The sequence below is a fragment of the Manis pentadactyla genome, chromosome 12 (assembly GCF_030020395.1).
Source record: "Manis pentadactyla isolate mManPen7 chromosome 12, mManPen7.hap1, whole genome shotgun sequence".
Classification (NCBI taxonomy): domain Eukaryota; kingdom Metazoa; phylum Chordata; class Mammalia; order Pholidota; family Manidae; genus Manis; species Manis pentadactyla.
In genome coordinates, this window is record NC_080030.1 from 29,607,931 (window position 1) to 29,616,618 (window position 8,688).

At 51.0% G+C, this 8,688-nt stretch overlaps 1 long non-coding RNA gene across 4 annotated transcripts; it reads left to right on the forward strand.

Moving 5' to 3' along the window:
- Positions 1–1,000: 1,000 nt before the first annotated feature.
- LOC130680127 (uncharacterized) lies at positions 1,001–8,377 on the forward strand. 4 transcript variants are annotated; one of them, XR_008993159.1, is made up of 4 exons: positions 1,001–1,382; positions 3,872–4,340; positions 4,588–6,901; positions 7,822–8,377. It is a non-coding gene; the product is annotated as an uncharacterized LOC130680127 (long non-coding RNA). The 4 variants fall into 4 exon arrangements; XR_008993157.1 differs by having other exon boundaries at positions 3,872–6,901; positions 7,819–8,377; XR_008993156.1 differs by having other exon boundaries at positions 3,872–6,901.
- The last annotated feature ends 311 nt before the right edge of the window (positions 8,378–8,688 follow it).

The window sequence follows — 8,688 nt, forward strand, 5'->3', positions numbered from 1 at the left end:
ATACTTTTTATGCCTACAAGTTCTATATTTTAATTTTGCCTGGTTATTTTTTATAAGCTGTTCTCCTTGATCTCAGTGCTGTTTTGGTTTCTGTGACTCACTTTCATGGTGGTGTTTTTTTCCATGTTTTTGGTAATTTTGTGAGTTCATATGTGGTTCATCTTAATACACAAATACACTAACTGGGCTGACGAAAGCCTCTCCTTCAGAGAAGATTTGCACTTGCCCCTGTTAGGGGCTGGGGGCACTGCTGGGTTAGGAATGCTCTTGGAGGTTCAAATCTTAGTGTAAGACCTACGCTTATCCCTTAGAGCCAACCCGTCACATCACTGTCCGGACCGAGGGCAGCCTCAGCTCCACATATCGGAAAGCGGCTGGCCACTCCTGTTTTTCAAGTGTAGCTTGCACCCTTTGTGATACTGATGTTTAGTTTCCAAGGCCCAAGTGCCACGACTATGAGAGCTCCCTAAAAAAGAGCAGCCATTCTTCTTTGGAAAATCTGGGAGGCTGGAAGACTAGTGGAGAGGGCCACGCTCTGCCTTCTGCAGTTCTGGGGTGCAGTGAGGACAGCTTCAGGATCTTGACGGGAGAACTGGGGTGTTTGTTCTGTGTGGAGTCAATCAATAAATGCGCACGCCATAGATATTTCCCTATCTCTTTTGTTAGTGATAAATAGTGAATAAGTGGCCTTTGTTAAAACATAACACATTTGTTGGGAATAAAATAACATTTTTAGAATCCCTGACAAGTTTCTGAGGATCATTACAAAGAGCACATGAAACTGTTTCAAGTGTTCAAGTCAGTGATCCTTGCACGCCTTGGTTCTAAGTAATGACACATGTCGCCTGTGTCCACTTGTAGGTTGAAAACACTGTGAGCCGAGAAGCCTGCTAACAGATGCAGAAAACCAGATGGTTTTTATTTATATGACTACATGAAAACAAACTAGAATAGTCTTTTTTTTTTGTCATTTGGATATTTGTTTGCATCTCTTTCCAACTATTCCTAATGACAATTTTATGACTCATGAGTCAGTTAATGACAGACTTTGCATCTGGGTCTTGCAAAACAAGAGGGACCCTGTGTACCTTCAAAAGGGGAATTCAGTTCATCCATCTCCTTTGTGTAAGGATAAACCTTCTTGGTACTTCCTACCCCATCCTCTCTGGAAGGGACCAGTGTGAGGACTGATTTGGTTCGTGCTACATTCCCACTAAGCAGGGGCTCTGAAATCAGTCTCTGGAACCAACACAGGCAGCGCAGGGGTGGTCCTGCCATGGGCGTCACACAGCTGAGCGCATCTAGAAGAGAGACGGGTGAGCCTGCTCAGAACCCTCTTGAAAGAGTCTGGGCACCTCCTGGGAGAGAACTGACCAGAGGAAGTAAGGCCGGGGTATAACAGAGCCACGGGGAGCAGGTGTGGGTGGCTGGGATGGGTGGCTCCCTGGTGGAAATGCCCTGTCACCCTCTTTCTCTGTCTGCATGCCTGGGTGGGACCCACGCACGCCTCTGAGGGAGCAGACGTGCCTCACCATCAAGCACAGGCAGCTGTGGTAGAGATGTGTTCTCGCAGATGTCAGAGCCCCACCAGGATGTTCCCTTACAGCTGGCTCCCGACCCTCTCAGAAATCCAGCCATCTCCCCAAAGCGGGAAGGTCACTTGCATCTTATCAGCAGGACAGCACCTGGGGAGAGATGACCCCGATGCCCTTCCGAGGGGCAGAGAAAGATGCTTCTGCCCCCACCGACACCCAGCGTGTGACAGGGGCAGCGCCATCGCGCGGCCTGGGGCAGGTCGGCAGACGTCCTGGGAAGGGCAGGGAAGGAGGATTTCAGGCTCTGCCGCCGTATGGTTTACTCACGAGTACTCGGCTCTGCTGCTGCGGGTGGAAGGCAGCCACAGACGCCCTGCCAGCTGGCGGTATGGCCGTGTGCCAGAGCTCACAGGGACGCTCAGCAGGGTGCCTGCGATGCCTGCAGGCTGCAGCGGGCTGACCCCTGGCCTGGGGGACAGAGTCCAGAGCCTCCCTGCTTGGGCTGGTTAACACCGCCCCCAGCGGGTGACTTTGGCAAGCGCCCCGTCTGTGAGGTCCTTCAGGGGTGGTGAACCGTGGGGTCCTGTCCCTCACTGGTCCTGAGATCTTAAGCGGTTCACTTTGACTTCTCTGTAGTCAGTTTTCTTGGCTGCATAATCGACATAATGAGATGAGTGCTGCAGCTCTCAAACTTTTTTGTGGGTAAAAACTTAATTGGAGGATTTAATACTGTGCCTGGTATGGAGCTGTTATTATTGTTGTCCTAAAGAACAGCAGGGAGGAGGAAGGAGAGAAGGTGAGCAAAGGTCGTGTGCTCGAGTTTTCTTCTGGCTTGAAGAGAACACATCTGGGTGCTGGTCTGGGTGGAGAGGTGGGGGGTGGTTTGTGACCTGCTGGGTACCCGGAGAGCCGTCCCAGCCAGCAGACAGGGCCGGTGTCCTTCTTGGCCCCGAGGATGTGTAGCGGATGCTCTCGAGTCTCTCTGGGGTCGTGCAGCAGTGACACTACAGTCGAGAGAAACAGCCTCTCCTGTCTGCAGCCATGACTGAGCCAGAGGACAAGCTGACCAGGTGGCATAGTTCAGGGGTTTCTTGCTGGGCTGAGGTGCCAGGTGGATGAGACAGGCCGAAAGCTGTTGGAAGGTACAGCCAGTAAGAGCTGAAGGTGTGTGCAGTCAGTGAAAGTCCCCAACAGGCCCTGAGCCCCGCTGGAGCTAAGAGGGCCTCCAGCGCCTTCACAGCAAACAGCAGCAGAGCAGAGGGGAGGGGGATGCACGCAGCCCGGAGCACCCGGGAGCCACTGGGGTGGCACAGGGGGGAGGGACGCCTGTGCATCCTCGTGGCTCTGCAAACAGACTACTCGGGTCCCCTAAGGAGGCCACTTTATAGCACTGGATCCCACTTTAAGGACTAGGCTTCATTTCCTTTCTAACCCCTTGTGAGGCTTGTTGTGAAGGGGGAAATAGCCTATTAATGGGGCTGTGACTCTAGCTCACCACTTGCACTGACACTTCTGCAAGTTTGGGGTACAGGTGGCACAGCTCTGGGACATCACTGAGAGTGAGTGACCCCGAGGGGGCAGGGAGAAAGGTTTCCACTCTAACAAGTAGAACAGAACCAACTTCAGCTCTGGCATCAAGGGCTTTTGAGCTACCGCTCTGCAGGGGGAGGCCTGTGGCACAGACACAACCTTACTCAGAAACACAGCCTGAAGTCATGGTGGCATTCATGACGATGTCTAAACAAACTGTCTCTATACATACATAGACAGGCATTTTTGCAAGATTCCTTAAAGTCCAGTCAGATTTGTGTTTGCATTATTAACGTGACCATATCCACAGGTCAGTAGGATGTCACATGTTATTCTGATGCATAACTGTGTGATTATATACATGGTGTGTATGTGTGTGTGTGTATGTGATTATATACATGGTGTGTGTGTGTGTGTGTGTGTGCTCATAAGAGAGGGAGAGACAGAGAGGCATTTGGCATAAAATCCTTATTTCAAAAAATAAAAAAGTAATTGGAAGCTCAAGATGAATAACTGACCAGACACCTCGTCGGTGCTGGGTGGGGAACGTGCAGCCCCCTTGCTCTGACTTGTCCCCGCCCCGCCCCTTCTGTGGTTCCTGAGGGACCGCACCCAGTGCGGAGGGAACCATCACCCCAGTGCGATGCTCACCCTGTGCGGGGCGGCGACGAGCGGTGGTCCCTGGGTCACATGACTGCATCCACACCACTGCCCACCGTGGGTCAGTCCGGAGCTCCGGCCCTGGCAGAGAGGGACCCCTCCATGACATGGGGTTTAAACGGCCATTTCTGTGACCCCAAACACAGGACAAGTCTGCAGAGAGTACTCACCAGGGACAGTGCCCCGGCCACAGGGGCCACAGAGGGAAGTGGGACCAGCGCAGAGCCGCAGCTGCGGAGACCCTGCAGCCCAGGGAGGCTGCCCCAGAAGCCGTGGGAACGCCGCCCTCGGAGTGGCGCGGGGGCAGCAGCCGGGAACTTTGTAAAGTGCGGTGAGAGACTTGGGCTGAAATGATCAAAACTGTATGTGCCGTGTCAGGTCCTGGAGGAGAACCAGGTTTACCAGGCACACTTACGGGCCATGCGAACATGCGCCGTGTACATGCCGTCCGACATGCTAGGGCCTAGGGATAGCACTCGTCATGATGGCCGGAGGCAAGGCCTCAGGCACAGAAACCTACACGTTATTCTCGAGCGACCTAGGCCCGGTGGATTATCTCCAGTTCTTACCAATATGTTTTTAATTGGAAAATGTTTAAGTGGAAAAAGTATGAAGGTAAGTAGCACTTCTATTGTTTATTTTAATGGGGTCCGCTTAGGTGGGGGCTGCATCAAGATCAATTCCATTACACATCCTTGCAAAATCAAAAGGAGTAAGCGTGACACAAAACTTAAGGAAAACAGCAAGTGCAAAATAAATAAATGCAGGAAGAATATGCGAGTAGTGGTGACATGCGAAGATGAAAGTGAACACGCGCACCTACACATTTCAATGCGAATTAATGACCTCGCGTTCTGCCCAGGACGCCCTGCTGGCCAGCCACCCATAGCCCGGGGAGACAGAAGGCGCTGAGCCTCTCCCAGAGGAGTCAGGATCTGTCCTGCAGCCTGATGTGCGACACTTCCATTCCCAGAAGGCCAGACGTCCCTAAGTTCCTATGCAAATGTTAATTGTACTAACTAAATATAATTTGCATTTCCCATACTCCTGGATGTTAGAGTCCCACAGGCCAGGAGCCACTGCTTCTAACAGATCTCTTACACCCACTAAAATACCTTTAACTGGGGGCCAGCGTGCTGCAGATCTCATGTCATTCCACACTGGAAACATTCAGCTTTATGTTTTCCAAATGTCTACACGTCAGTTCAGCTCTGCAGCCCCCTGTTAGGATCTGTCTCGTGGCCGCAGGGTGGAGCCCGGCTGGGGTGCTGGGAAGCTGCAGACATTTGGAGCCCACAGCCCATTGGGTAAAACTCACATTAACGACATTGTCAGCGCCCAGGTGATCCGCTGGACTGCCGATGGCTGGGAAGAAGCTCTCAGCGCTGTAGCGGTGTCGGCTCCCCATTTCCGGCTGGGCTCTCCAGGGCTCCTCCGGCCTCGGCCCTCCCTGACCCCAGAGTGCCATCTGGAGCCCGGGCAGGACACCCCCGGGGCAAGCAGGATGTTTGTGGCAGCGTGCTCTGCCCTCCGGTGTGTGATCCCCTGGACAGCTGGCAATGGGTCGGATCCAAGAAACCAGCAGCAGTGTCTCTCCTGCCCGTATCTGGAGTAAGCTGCCCACAGAAAAATAAGTTCTGACCCTTGTGTCAAAACGGGGCCATGGCCAAGTGCTCCATCCCTGAGCACAGCGTGCTCCCTTTACACGAGACATCCAGGGGGGCAGACCCAGTGTGCTAGCCTTAGTGAGAGTTCTAACCCTATAAACCATGCAGATGTCCTGAAAGGGAGAGAAACGTGAGACTTTTTTTCCTAAATATACGCCATGTCCTTTAAATATGCTGTGCTCACCGCACATTGTTGGGGCAAATCATAATACTTACTGAGGAAGAAATCCACATGTACTTATATTCATCTATACAAAATGTCCACATACAGTGTATATAATTATATATATGTTATATGTGTGTCAGAATATATAATGTATTTATATGTTCATAATATAAGAATATATATAGTATATATGTTTTTATATACTATTGATATACATGTGTATAGATACATTTTAAGTATTTAAATAAATGAGGAAATCTTATCTTTGGTTTATTTAAACACTAAATCTCTGCTTTTTTAAACAGCTTCTTTAAGGATTTCAAAGCACCCCTTTTAAATTCCTTTTTACAGATTTCTTTTCGGTGCCACTTTATTTCCGTTAGCCCTCTGCAGGTGTCCTGGCTTCCACGGGAGGAGCCTTTTACATTAGTCAGACTCTAGATCAAAGACCCCCTCTCTCCTTCCACGTTCCTGAAGTGGCAGGGGGGCCCTGGATGGCTGGGGCTCCCTGTGATCACGCAAGCGGAAACCCTGGGATGGAAACGGGAAGGATGTGTGGCCTGGTAGTTCTGCCTGTGGGCTGCTCCCCATTCTCCTTGGGGCCTCATGGCGCCATCAGTCTGGGCCTCTGTGGCATCCTGTGTGCCTGGGGAAGCAGGATATTTGCATCGCTGGGCAGTAGGGTTTTGAAGTGAAGCTGCCAGGCCTGTTGCACTAGCTGGCTGAGCTCCGTTATCGTGGGGTGAGGGACGTTTCAGGGTGGCGCTTGGAGAGTACCTTCCTCTTGTGGAAAGGTGACCACTGGTGACCCTGGTTTTTATTCGGTGACAAAACTATCCAAGCTTGCATACCCAAATGAGCCGATCATGAGGGCCTTTTACCGGAAAACATTCTCTGGGTGACCTACGCTCAGCCAGAAGCGGGGGTGGCATGCTGGGCCCAGACGTCCCGCTCCCACAAGGCCAGCCCCTGGCTCTCTGAGGAGGAAAGGGCTCAGTGCACAAAAGTGTGGCTAGGGACCCTTTACTGTTTCTGACCGTGGTAGCATCCCTGGGCCTTCTCAACGGCCTATGGGGAACATCGAGGATTTGGGCCAACAAAAGCAAGGAAAGAAACATCATTTACTGAATGATATAAAACAAGACCATCTTTCGTGGCTGGAGGTTGCACAAAGCGCACACACGGGACCTCTTTCCCCCTGCGGTTCCCCTTTCTCTCTCCCCTCCCTCACGGAAGTGGTCGCCAGCTCTCTGGGATGTGTCTCCCCAGAGTCAGAGGCGTCAGGAGAACACGGAAGGCTTTGGAAGAGATTCAAAAGGAAGGGGATGGAATCTGAAAATTAGGTGAGTCTTTGAAAGAGCATCTCGGAAGTGCTTGGGGTGAAGAAGGGGCCCACATCCACAGTGTCTGCACAAGAGTCAGAGATGCTGCCTGTGCATGGGTGGGGGCCTAAGAAAGAGAGCTCACACTCAGCCCTGGCGTCCCGGACTGAGGAGCACGGAGCTGGAACACAGGGGGTCACTGGGACACCGCGGGCCAGCCGGCAGGGGCATGGTCATCTGGGGGGCCAGCTCCACCCCTGGGAGCGGAGCTGTGTAGCCTCAGGGGAGTTCCTCAGCCACTCTGTTCCTAATCATCCCTACGCATAAAACTGTACTTCTCACTAAATGTGTCATGAGGATTGAATGAGTTAATATTTACAAAGACCTGGATCAGTGCCTGAGACATGTATGGGTCATACACATATTTTCTGCATGTCCTGTCGGCACTGGGAAGCTCCTGAAATGAGCTGGATACCCAGGGTGTGGGTCTCAAGAATAAAAGATCTTGGATTTGCCACATTTCTGACAGAATTGGGGCACAGAATTAGGAATGGGGTGGCATTTGAGGGAATAAGGGCTGTGATATTTCTTGCATGATTCAGTCCCTGGACTGAGACTTATACACACGCAATATCATGGCACGTGCAACGACTTCAAAGCTTTTAGATGAGCTCCAGGTTATGCAGTCTTTTAACCATTGTGTGTACATGTGTGCATAGTATGTGTGCATATGTGTGTGTGTGTATACATGAGCATGTGTGCATGGGAGAGGGTGTGTGGGAGACATGGTGCCCCTGCCCCCAAAGATAGAGAACCTGTGTTCCCCGGTAAACTAAGCTTTCCTCTTGAATGATTTGGTCAGCTTGAATTCACGTGTGAATGTGTGGGTTCTTGTTTCTTAACCAAAAGAGTGAAGAATCTTGCTTTTTCTGTGCCAGCAGTCAACAGAAAGCAGTGACTTAGTCGAGCTGGTTTTGTCTCTGTGTTGGTGGCCACATGCTGGTCAAGATCGAATGTGTGTCCCAAGGAGAGTGGAGAGGGTCCGGCCCCAGGAAGCTGGCACAGCAGAGGAGGAGGGCAGTGGCTGCAGCATCGGCAACAGTGTCCAGCTGAGGAGTGATGCCTTCGCCGTGTGTGTCCAAAACCATCTGGCCAGTTCCTGCCCTGCACAGTGGCCCCTACTTTATCAGGGACACTTGCCTGTGGGGTGGGAGATGGCAGGACCAGGAGAGCTGTGGAGGTCACAGACAGACAAAGCTCAAAGGCACAGGATGCTTGCTTCTGAGCTGAGTATACGGTGAGCCGGCTCCGATGCCTGCTGCAGAGGACAAGACCCAGACATCTGGTTTCTTATGACGCAAGTAATTATCTTCTCTCATCTCGATCACCAAGTGTGAGCTGTATGTATGTATTTTATAACTGTATTTAAAATATCCTGCTTCTTTGCAAAGAGAGTCCAAAGGTGATAGATTTAAACAATAAAATTAATAGTGATCTTTCCACTTCAGTTATGATAAAATTCAAATCTTATTATTTCTTCTTAACATGTAGATTGGCTTTACTAACTATCCTGTCCTACCTTACCATTTTGACTGAAATTATATTTACTTATTCTTGTAATCCATGCTAAATTAATCAAACGTGTAGAATTGAAAATATGCGCTGCAAGCTTTCCATCCACGCCGTTCGTGAAGGGGGATTCCGGCGGAGGGGCTTTCCTCAGGACCCCGTGCCCAGGTAAGGCCTTCTGCTTCCCCCGGAATGAGTCTGATGAAAGGACATATCTAAGTACATTTACTGAACACTAA